Genomic DNA, 11,603 nt, shown 5'->3' on the forward strand with positions numbered 1-11,603 from the left:
GATTACGATTGTGAGATCAAGTATCATCCAGGATCTGCGAATCTCACGGCCGATGCTCTTAGTCGCAAGGTGAGATTATCTGCTCTTCAGACTTGTGCTGTATCTGGGATTATTCAGGATTTCTGTTCGATGGGATTCAATTGTAAGCATCGGAAGGGAACAGAGAGTATCCGTATAGCTACTATTTTGTCCGAGCCAGTTTTGTATTCTCGGATTAGAGATGCTCAGATGTCTGATTCTAAGGTTCAGAAATTAGCTCGGTTGGCTGATGGAGATAATACTTCTGGTTTCCACTATCAGTCCGAGGGTCTTTTGTGCTTATCTGGTCGTGTTGTTGTACCGGAAGATGACACTTTGAGGGAGGAGATTTTGTCCCAGGCTCATCGTAGCAAGTTGAGTGTTCATCCAGGGAGCAACAAGATGTATAAGGATTTGAGGACTCGATTTTGGTGGAAAGGTATGAAACGTAATGTTTATCAGTATGTCTCCAAGTGCCTTGTCTGTCAGCAGGTGAAGGCTGAGTATCGATGACCTGGAGGTTTGTTGCAGAATCTTCCTATTCCGGAGTGGAAGTGGGAGCATATCACGATGGACTTCGTGACTCACTTGCCTATGTCTGTGGGGAATAGAGATGCTATCTGGGTGGTAGTGGATCGACTTACTAAGTCTGCCCATTTTTTTCCGTATAACAGAGATTTCACTTTCGATCGGATGGCACGGTTGTACATTCAGGAGATTGTACGGTTTCATGGTGTGCCCGTGAGTATCGTTAGTGACAGAGATCCTCGATTTACGTCTAGATTTTGGGGCAGCTTTCAGCAAGCTTTGGGCACTACCTTGAGTTTGAGTACTGCATATCACCCAGAGACTGACGGTCAGTCAGAGAGGACTATTCGTACTCTTGAGGATATGTTGAGATCTTGTGTGATGGATTTCGGGCCAGCTTGGCAGGATCATCTGTCACTGATAGAGTTTGCATACAACAACAGTTTTCATAGGAGTATTGGTATGTCTCCGTTTGAAGCATTGTATGGTCGACGTTGTCGTACTCCTCTGTTCTGGGAGGAAGTCGGAGAACGACAGGTCGAGGGTCCAGAATTGATTCAGCAGGCCATGGACAAAGTTCTTGTGATCAAACAGCGGATTAAGACTGCTCAGGATCGACAAGCGAGTTATGCGAATACCAAGCGCAGACCTCTTCATTTTGATGCAGGCGAGAAAGTGTTTCTCAAGGTATCACCTTTTCGGAGGATTCTGAGATTTGGACTCAAGGGTAAGCTATCTCCGAGATTCATTGGTCCTTTTGAGATCTTAGAATGTGTGGGAGATTTGGCCTACAGATTAGCTTTGCCACCGTATCTGTCTAGTGTTCACAATGTGTTTCATGTGTCCTTGTTGAGACGATACGTAGCGGATGAGTCTCATGTTTTGCATCCAACAGAAGTTCGGCTGAATCCGGATTTGTCTTTTGTAGAAAGACCGGTTTCGATCTTAGACCGAAAGGATAAGGTACTGCGGAATAAGACTATTCCTCTTGTCTTAGTGCAGTGGCAGCGCCGAGGTACTGAAGAAGCTACTTGGGAACTAGAGAGTCGCATGCGGTCAGAGCATCCAGAGATGTTCTAGTTGTAGTATTTTCAGTTATGATTGTAATTTCAGTTGTGCTTTCAGTTGTAATTCATTCTTAAGTTGAATGTATTGTTGTTCAGAATTGTCATTCTTCAGACTCGATTTCGCGGACGAAATCCTTTTTAGAGGGGGAGAATGTAGTATCCCGATGCCTAATTTGAGTTAATTATTGGATTAATTGTATTTCGGTGGGATCGGAAGGACCGAACCGGGTTCGGATCGTCCGAAGTTGGTTCGGATCGTCCGAAGTGGGTTCGGATTGGACCGTTCTGTTCGGAGTCAGACGAGTCATGTCATGTCAGAGTTCGGATCGTCCGATCAGGGTTCGGATCGTCCGAAGACAGGTGGCTGGACACGTGGAAGACATGCAGAGTTCGGATCTTCCGAAGTGGATCGGATCTTCCGAAGTGCACCGGATCGGATCTTCCGAAGTGGATCGGATCTTCCGATCGTTGTCTATAAATATAAGCGCGAGGCTTCACTTTTCACTCGCCAATTCCGAGAGTTCCAGAGCGTTTTAGTCGTTTCTGATGGGTTTCTAGTCTTTTCCCGAGGTTCGGGCACTAGCGGGGAGCTACTGGTTTTGTAGCGGAGCTGTGCTCTAGTTGGGGGCTAGCGGCATCAGTGGGCTGACTACGGACGAAGGTATAGTTCTGGGTTCCCTTTGAGATTTGGGAGTATCTATTAGTCTAGTTAAGGCTTTTAGATGTGGTTTAGTGATATGGTATCACTTGGATTGTAGGCTTGATTCTAGGGCTGATTGCTAGGATCTACTGGTTTGAGGTACGAAAGTACTATCCGAGATAGCAGGATTGAGTATGCTTTACTATGTGTTGCATGTTTATATGTTGCATTATTATCTGTCATATGATGCATGGTTTATTATGCGGCATTTGCATAATCATGTTGAGCCTGATTATCTTTGAGATAGCCTGTTGAGAGGGTGCTCAGCCCTCGTTTGTTGTGGATGGTTGGACCCCGTTGGCCGATGGTGGTCAGGTCACCGGTATATCCACAGGTTTATTTTGGTATGGGAGCCACCTCCTGGTGCGACGGCGCAGAGTGCTACATACCTTGACGTCATTTACCTGAGCAGTATTTCGATATACCCAGATCCTGGTATCCAGTACATTTTGCATACATGCATGTCATAGTCTTGTATACTCATGCTTTCGGTGCTGAGCGTTTTATGCTCACGTCCTCGGTTTATCTCTGTTTTGGACACCCTATTCGATGGGGCAGGTCTCAGGTTGGACGGTCCAGGAGGGAGTGGACAGGGAGCTGGCAGAGGTTGACCTGTAGTTGTTGGTATTTGTTCTTGGTATTTAGTTCGATCTGGTTGTTTAATTATTTTGTACTTACAGATTCGATTGGGTTGTATTACTGTTTTTCCGCTGTTTACCTGATTCAGTTTTAAATGTTAATTTTGCATGCTTAAGTTCTGATTAGTAGGTGATTCTGGAACGCGTCACTACAATGTCTTTCAGAAAGTATTGACAACCTGGGAAAAGATTTATGAGTTGAAGATGGTGAGTGACAGTGGTGTCATTCCTACTCGTGCTCAGGAGGCAAGAGCACTGAAATACCTTGCTCGTTTTGAGGTTAGGCATGTTAATGATTTGGTTGAAGACAAATGTCTTTTAGAAGCAATGCTATGGAAGGAGTGGCATGTTGTTGATAAGATCTCAAAGTCAAGGGCATTTGCTAGAGTTCGAATTTATGAGTTAAATGATTGGGTTAGGGCATGGCTAGATACAGTTGGATCTATGATTTCTTCTGTAAATTGGGAACGTTGGTATTCTTAGTGAAATATTATTCTCAATTTGTTGTGTTCTTATTTTCTGCACTTAATTCTGTTAGTGAAGTTATATTACTAATAATATCTTAAGATAAATCAATTAAACCAAGAATATTTCGGAAATAAGAAAACTTAGCCTCTGGTAATGGTTTTGTGAAGATGTCTGCTGCTTGTTGTTCCGTTGAGACGTATTCTAATCTGATGTTCTTCTTCAGTGCATGATCTCTGATGAAATGATGTCTGACATCTATATGCTTAGTCCTGGAGTGAAGAACTGGATTGTATGTAATAGCAATTGTACTCGTGTTGTCACAGAATATTGGTGATTCCTTTGCATCAACACCATAATCTTTCAGTTGTTGCTGAATCCAGAGTAGTTGGGCACAGCAGCTTCCAGCAGCAAGATATTCTGCTTCAGTTGTGGAAGTTGCTATGGATGTTTGCTTTTTACTAAACCAAGAGATCAGTCTGTCTCCAAGAAACTAACATGATCCACTTGTACTTTTCCGATCAAGCTTGCATCCTGCATAATCTGCATCTGAATAGCCAACTAAATTGAAAGATGAGTCTTTAGAGTACCATAATCCAACATTTTCCGTGCCTTTAAGATATTTCAAGATACGTTTGGCAGCAGAAAAATGTGATTGCTTAGGATTAGCTTGAAATCTGGCACATATACATACAGCAAACATAATATCAGGACGACTAGCAGTTAGGTACAATAAAGAACCTATTAAACCTCTGTATAGTGTCGTCTCAACTGATATTCCCCATTGATCAGTGTCTAATTTAACTGATGAGCTCATTGGAGTGCTTGCTGCTGAACAAGATTCCATGCCAAATTTCTTCAGCAATTCCTTGGTATATTTGGTTTGACTGATAAATGTTCCTGAATCCAGTTGCTTTACTTGTAAACCAAGAAAGAATGTCAGCTCACCCATCATGCTCATCTCGAACTTATCCTGGAGGTTGTTCAATGTAGACTTCTTCCTGCAATTGGCCATTTAGGAATGCACTTTTCACATCCATTTGATAGACTTTAAAGTTCTTGAAGGATGCATAGGCAAGAAATATTCTGATTGCCTCCAGTCTTGCAACTGGTGCATATGTTTCATCATAATCAATTCCTTCTTCTTGTCTATATCCTTGTGCCACTAGCCTTGCTTTGTTGCGCACAACTGAACCATCTTCGTTCAGTTTGTTTCTGTACACCCATTTTGTACCTATAACAGTTTTAGAAACTGGTCTTGGAACTAAGTTCCAGACATTGTTATGAACAAACTGATTTAGCTCATCTTGCATTGCATTAATCCAATTAGGATCAGCAAGAGCTTCGTCAGTTTTTGTTGGTTCTAATTGAGATACAAAAGCTGAATGAATAAATAAATTGAGCATCTGATTTCTTGTTCTTACTGGATCAGATGGGTTACCTATTACCAGTTCTGGAGGGTGTGATTTCTTCCATCTAAGTTCGGCATTTGTTGCTTCACCGTCAGCAAATTCTTCGTTAGGTAACTGAATGTTCTCAGTTTCAGTTGGAGCTGATTCAGTTGTTAACTGATTCACATTGGTTTGCTCCACTAACTGATTGTCAAGATTTGCTTCCAATTCAGCTGGTTGATCCAATATCTCAGGTTCAGGTGTATGAAAGATATTTTGATTATTACGACTTTCGTCTGAGTCATCATCTTCCAGACTGATATCTGTAAATTGATCAGCTAGCTCAACTTGATCAGTTGGCTTATCAATTAGTGCCGTTTCATCAAAATCAACATCTGCAGATTCTTCAACATTTAAGGTTTTCTTATTAAATACTCTGTAAGCTATGCTAACTGATGAATATCCAAGGAATATTCCTTCTGCAGATTTGACATCGAATGCTTTTAGATAATTTTTACCATTGTTATGAATAAAACATCTACAGCCAAATATTTTGAAGTAAGTGATTATGCTTTTTCTTCAATGCCAGATCTCATATGGTGTTTTCATGTGATTTTTATTAATCATTGATCTGTTCTGAGTGTAGCATGCAGTGTTTACTGAAGCGAGGGCATGTGGTTGCATATGCCTCGAGACAATTGAAGACTCACGAGACGCGATACCCCATTCATGATCTTGACTTGGCGGCTATTGTATTTGCGCTGAAGATCTGGCGCCATTATCTTTATGGCGAGAAATTCGAGATCTATTCAGACCACAAAAGCTTAAAGTACTTGTTTTCTCAGTCGGAGTTGAATATGCGACAGCGTAGATGGCTTGATCTGTTAAAAGATTTTGATTGCGAGATCAAATATTACCCGGGAAAGTCAAATGCAGCGGCAGACGCCTTGAGTCGAAAGGTATGTGCCTTATCCTTATCGACGATAGGTGTTACGAAACTCGTTGAAAATTGCTGTTTTGCTGGATTAGAATTTGATACAGATAGGAAGCCACTACGACTTGCTACTATTCAAGTCGAGCCAAACTTGATCAGAAGAATAAAAGAAGCACAAAGAACAGATCAGAATGTGCAGAGATCGATTCAGATGGTCAGAACAGGACACGTATCAGAATATCTGGTGCGTGAGAATGTGTTGTACGTAAATAACCGTCTGGTTGTGCCGGATGTTTCAGAGTTGAGACATCAGATTATGTCTGAAGCACATTGTAGTCGGTTTAGTATTCATCCTGGTGGCCGAAAGATGTACAATGATCTGAAGACACAGTTCTGGTGGAAGCAGATGAAGTCAGACATTGCGGAATTTGTATCTAAATGCTTGAATTGCCAACAAGTGAAGGCCGAGAGGAAGAAGCCCGGAGGGTTACTTCAGAGTTTGTCTATTCCTGAATGGAAATGGGACCACATCTCCATGGATTTTGTGACGAAGTTACCTCGATCTTCTCGAGGCTGCGATGCGATTTGTGTCGTTATCGACCGACTGACCAAATCAGCTTGTTTTATTCCGTATAGAATGACTTACAGACATGATCAAATGGCGGAGATATATGTTCAAGAGGTAGTCAAATTACATGGTGTGCCGAAGTCTATCGTATCAGATCGTGATCCACGATTCACTTCACACTTTTGGCACAGTTTACAGCAGGCCTTAGGTACGACTTTACACCTGAGTACTTCTTATCATCCTCAGACAGACGGACAGTCAGAGCGGACTATCCAGACATTAGAGGATATGTTGAGAGCCGTAGTACTAGACTTTGGTACTAGTTGGCAAGATTCCCTACCTCTTTGTGAATTCTCCTATAATAACAGCTATCAGACGAGCATTGAGATGGCACCGTTTGAAGCGTTATATGGCAAGAAGTGCAGATATCCGCTATACTGGGATGATATCTCAGAAGTACCAGAACTGGGGCCAGATATGATTCGTGACATGACAGAGAAGGTGAAACTCATTCAGAAGAGGATGAAGACAGCACAGGATAGGCAAGCCAAATACGCCAATATCAGACGTAGACCGTTAGTATTTGAGGCAGGAGATAGAGTATTCTTAAAGATTTCTCCATTCAGAGGCGTTGTTCGATTTGGTAAACGCGGGAAACTATCTCCTCGATACATTGGTCCTTACGAGATTCTTGAAAAGATTGGCGATCGAGCTTATCGACTTGCCCTTCCTCCTTCTCTATCCGGAATACATGACGTGTTTCATGTATCAATGTTACGAAAATATATGCCAGATGTTTCTCATGTCATTCAACCTGACGAAGCTGAACTTGATCAGACGTTGAGCTATGTGGAACAACCGATACAGATTCTTGATCGGAAAAATAAGCAACTCAGAACGAAGATTATTCCACTTGTGAAAGTTCAGTGGAGTCGTCATGGCATCGAAGAAGCGACTTGGGAGACAGAAGCCAGCATGAGACAGAAACACCCCGAGTTATTTCAATGATGTGAGTATTTATCCAGTTTTAGATGATAATGCTGTTTTAAATACTCTAATTGATTTATATCAAGTTCGAGGAAGAACTTATGTCTTAGAGGGGGAGAAATGTAATGCCCAAGATTTTATAACACGTTAGTTTGAGATATGAATGCAACCAGATTATGTTGAGATTTAAAAGTTAAATATGTAAATTTTTGGGCGAAAGTGACTCGCCCGGGCGGACGCTTTTGACGCCCGAGCGAGAATGCCTCGGAGAAGGGTCGAGAGTCACTCGCCCGGGCGGATGTTTTTGACCGCCCGAGCGAGGCTGCTGGAATGGGCGAAGGCCGAGAGTTGTTCGCCCGGGCGGACGTTTTTGCTCGCCCGAGCGAGCGTGTATATTAGTCCAGGGCCGAGAGTTTCTCGCCCGGGCGGAAATTTATGTCCGCCCGAGCGAGAGCCGTGTACATCCAAGGATTTGCCATGTGTACGAAAACATGCAAAGTATATATATAGATTGGCCTCGAAATTCCCTTCATTCAGCAACAGAAATCGGGATTTCAGAGGAAGAAGAGCTTCCAACTTTCTTCAAGGCTTTGTATTGTGATTTTTTCAAGTTTTAGCCACCCAAACTTTAATCCGATTTTAGGGTTGAACTCCTCTCCTTATTTGCTACAAGTTGATGTAAGTATTGTTCAATTCTAGCATGTTTTGAGAATTACATATTGGGGAAATGCTGATATGCTTATATATATGTGTTCTTGAGAGAATTGTTATCGTAGAAACGCAATCGGATCGAAGAACGGATATCGTATGTTATTATTATGATTTTTCAGCATGTATAGAAGGAAGTATATGCAGATTTTGAGATCTTGTCTTGGATATGGTGATGATTATGAATTGAGGAATGATACAATTTTGATTAGGGAGAATTGGATTGACCGGTATCGAGAAATACACCGTTATGCCGTTAATGGTGTTGAAATGTACTAGTGAATTGATAGTATATGTATTGATTGGGTTAGGAATTGATGAAACACATATTACATTGCTATTTCAGATTGGTGTCGACGACTTTGACATCGAGTAATTGGCATCGACAGATAGTGTGCGACGAAAGGTATAAGTCATGTTTTGTTTGGGGAGATGTAACTCAAATAAGATATTATTTGAGTTTCCCAACCAAAATCACATACGAGTATTATTAAATATTTTGTAACATGTTTATGAATTGTGTATAGCATTATATTCAATCTTTTAACATGTTATGCTTTGATTTCAGAATTGTATTCAAGCATGTATGATCAGTATGATATTCAGCCATGAATATGATTATACGTTGTTTACATATTGATATTCATTGCATTTGAGATAGGAGAGTCTTTGACAGGCATTGTCAAATATCTAGACGTTTCGGTGTATCTCAGCATAGGAGTAGGCATTACTCTTATTGCCGCCGTTGATACAGCTCAGACCGAAGTCTAGGAATGAGACGTACATTACCCCGATTGGAGGGTAGGTAGTGACGTCTTATTCACCCCGGGATCCCTAGAGTTCTAGTCGAGTCGAGTCCAGACATGGTTTGATTCGCATTGCATTGCATGTGCATATGATGTCATTCATGATAACATGTTTCATGTTTAATTGATTATATGCATGTATACATGTTTATACTGGGATTTGTTCTCACCGGTTTTCCGGCTGTTGTTATGTCTGTATGTGTGCATAACAACAGGTGGGGCCGGATCTGGGTCACGCAGAGGATGAGAGATGGACATAGCGTGGTGATCTCGGGCTTAGCAGAAAAACTAGTAGTTGTACTTTGACATGTACTGTATTTTATTACTAGTTGTTCAGAGTAGTTGGAACAAGACATATTGTACCTTATGTTTGTATTTTAAATAAGGCATGTATGTTGTTTATATACCTTAGATTTAATATTAAAAAGCGAAAAATTTGACCCACTTTTATATTAACGATCCATTTTATCCCAAAGAAAAAGTTAGAACCCGGGTCCCCACAACAGGTGGTATCAGAGCCTTAGGTTCTGTAGACTGAAATAGAGTAGAATGAGCGGGGTAGATCGAGTCATCTTCCTTGCTTTTGTGTGCTAGCATGATTATTGCTTTCCCTATTATGTGTTGTATTGTATCTGATGTGATTACAGCATGTAATAAACTGAATCAGAACCGATTCTAGATCAGAGGTAACTGACTAGAGGAGGGCTGAGATAGTTGTATATCTTGTATTCTAATCAGTTGGATTATTAGATACATGCCTCCTAGAAGAGCAGTTGTGCCAGTACGACCACCAGCGCCAGAGCAGGGTAGCACATCCGGAGATACGATGGATGTCACTGCTACGCCCATGGAGACTCTATTAAAGCGATTCCAGTCATTCCGACCACCGACCTTAAAGGGTACAGAAAATGAAATTGAATGCGAAAGCTGGTTGGAGGATATCGAGATGTTGTTCGAGTCTCTAGGGTACAGTGATGAGAAGAGAGTGAAGCTCATTGGCCATCAACTGCAAGACGTGGCTAAGTATTGGTGGGTGAATATGAGAAGAGCACTAGAACAGCGTGGCACTGAGATTACATGGGAAGTGTTCAAGACTGAGTTCTATCAGCGATTCTTCCCTGTATCCTACCGGAAAGATAAAGGCGCTGAATTTGCAAACCTGAGGCAAGGGCAACTGAATATCGAAGAGTACGTTGCTAAATTTTCTTCTTTGCTTCGTTTTGCACCTCACGTTTCCGGTAATGATGAGGCCATGGCGGATCAGTTTATAAATGGCCTAAATCCAGATATCTTTACGTTGGTCAATACTGGGAGACCCGATAATTTCTCGGATGCATTGAATCGTGCCAAAGGAGCAGAAGCAGGGTTGCTGAGACAACGAAGTGTTCCGTATGTGGCTCCGAGTCCGAGACCGCCACTACCTCCATCCCAAGTTCCTCCTCCTCGATTCGAAAGTGGTGGTAGCAGCAGCGGACGCAAAGATCAATTGAAAGCAAAGGGTAAACAGTTTAAGAGGGCATGGAGCAGTTCTTCGAGCTCCAGCGGGTCAAGACAGAGAGGTTTTGGCCAGAGTCTAGAGGTGGCAAGTGGATATTGCAGTACTTGTGGAGGTAAGCATGCCACAGAACAATGTCAAGGTGTAGTGGGCAGGTGTAACGTATGCAAACAACAGGGGCATTATGCCAAGGTCTGTCCTCAGAGGAGTGGTGCATCGAGATTTCAGGCTGCAGGATCGTCTGCCTCCGTGACTCAGCCTGAGAGGCAAGCTTCATCTGTTCACTCATTTCAGCCGCCACTAGCACAGACCCAGCCTCGAGCCAGAGGTGGCCAGCCAGGGAGTCAGCCTCAGAGACAACAGGCTCAGGTGTTTGCCTTGACTGAAGAGCAAGCACAGGATGCCCCAGATGATGTCATTGCAGGTAACTGTTTCCTTTGCGGTTATCCTGCTTATATATTGATAGATACGGGTGCATCGCATACATTCATTTCAGAGCGATTTGCATTGTTGCATTCTTTGCCTGTTGAGTCTTTGCTAGATGTTGTGTCTATTAATTCTCCGTTGGGAAGTGGATTGATATCTGTAACTATGGTTAGACATTGCATTCTACAGTTTGAGGGGCATGAGATTGACCTAGAGTGTATAGTGTTGGGTCTAGCTGATTTTGATTGTATAGTTGGTATTGACATGCTAACGAAGTATAGAGCCACCGTGGATTGTTTCCACAAGATTGTCAGATTCAGACCCGAGATGACAGACGAGTGGAAATTCTACGGGAAGGGTTCCAGATCTCGGATTCCCTTGATTTCGGCTCTTACTATGAACAGATTATTACAGAAAAGAGCAGACGGTTTCTTTATTTATGCTGTAGATATGCAGAAGTCGAGCCCGGCGTTGGCAGAAATACCAGTAGTGCGGGAATTTGCTGATATTTTTCCAGATGAAATCCCAGGATTACCTCCGGTTCGTGAGGTAGATTTCAGTATTGATCTTACACCAGGTACCGTCCCTATTTCGAGAGCTCCATATAGGATGGCACCCATCGAACTCAAAGAACTGAAAGCACAGTTGGAAGATTTGCTAGCCAAGGGATATATCAGGCCTAGTGTATCTCCTTGGGGTGCTCCAGTGCTATTTGTGCGAAAGAAAGATGGATCGATGCGGCTGTGTATCGATTACAGGCAACTGAATAAGGCCACGATAAAGAATAAATATCCATTGCCTAGAATTGATGATCTATTTGATCAACTACAAGGATCGTCTGTATATTCCAAGATTGATTTACGATCCGGATA

This window comes from Primulina eburnea, chromosome 2, assembly GCF_022965805.1.
Source record: "Primulina eburnea isolate SZY01 chromosome 2, ASM2296580v1, whole genome shotgun sequence".
Classification (NCBI taxonomy): Eukaryota; Viridiplantae; Streptophyta; class Magnoliopsida; order Lamiales; family Gesneriaceae; genus Primulina; species Primulina eburnea.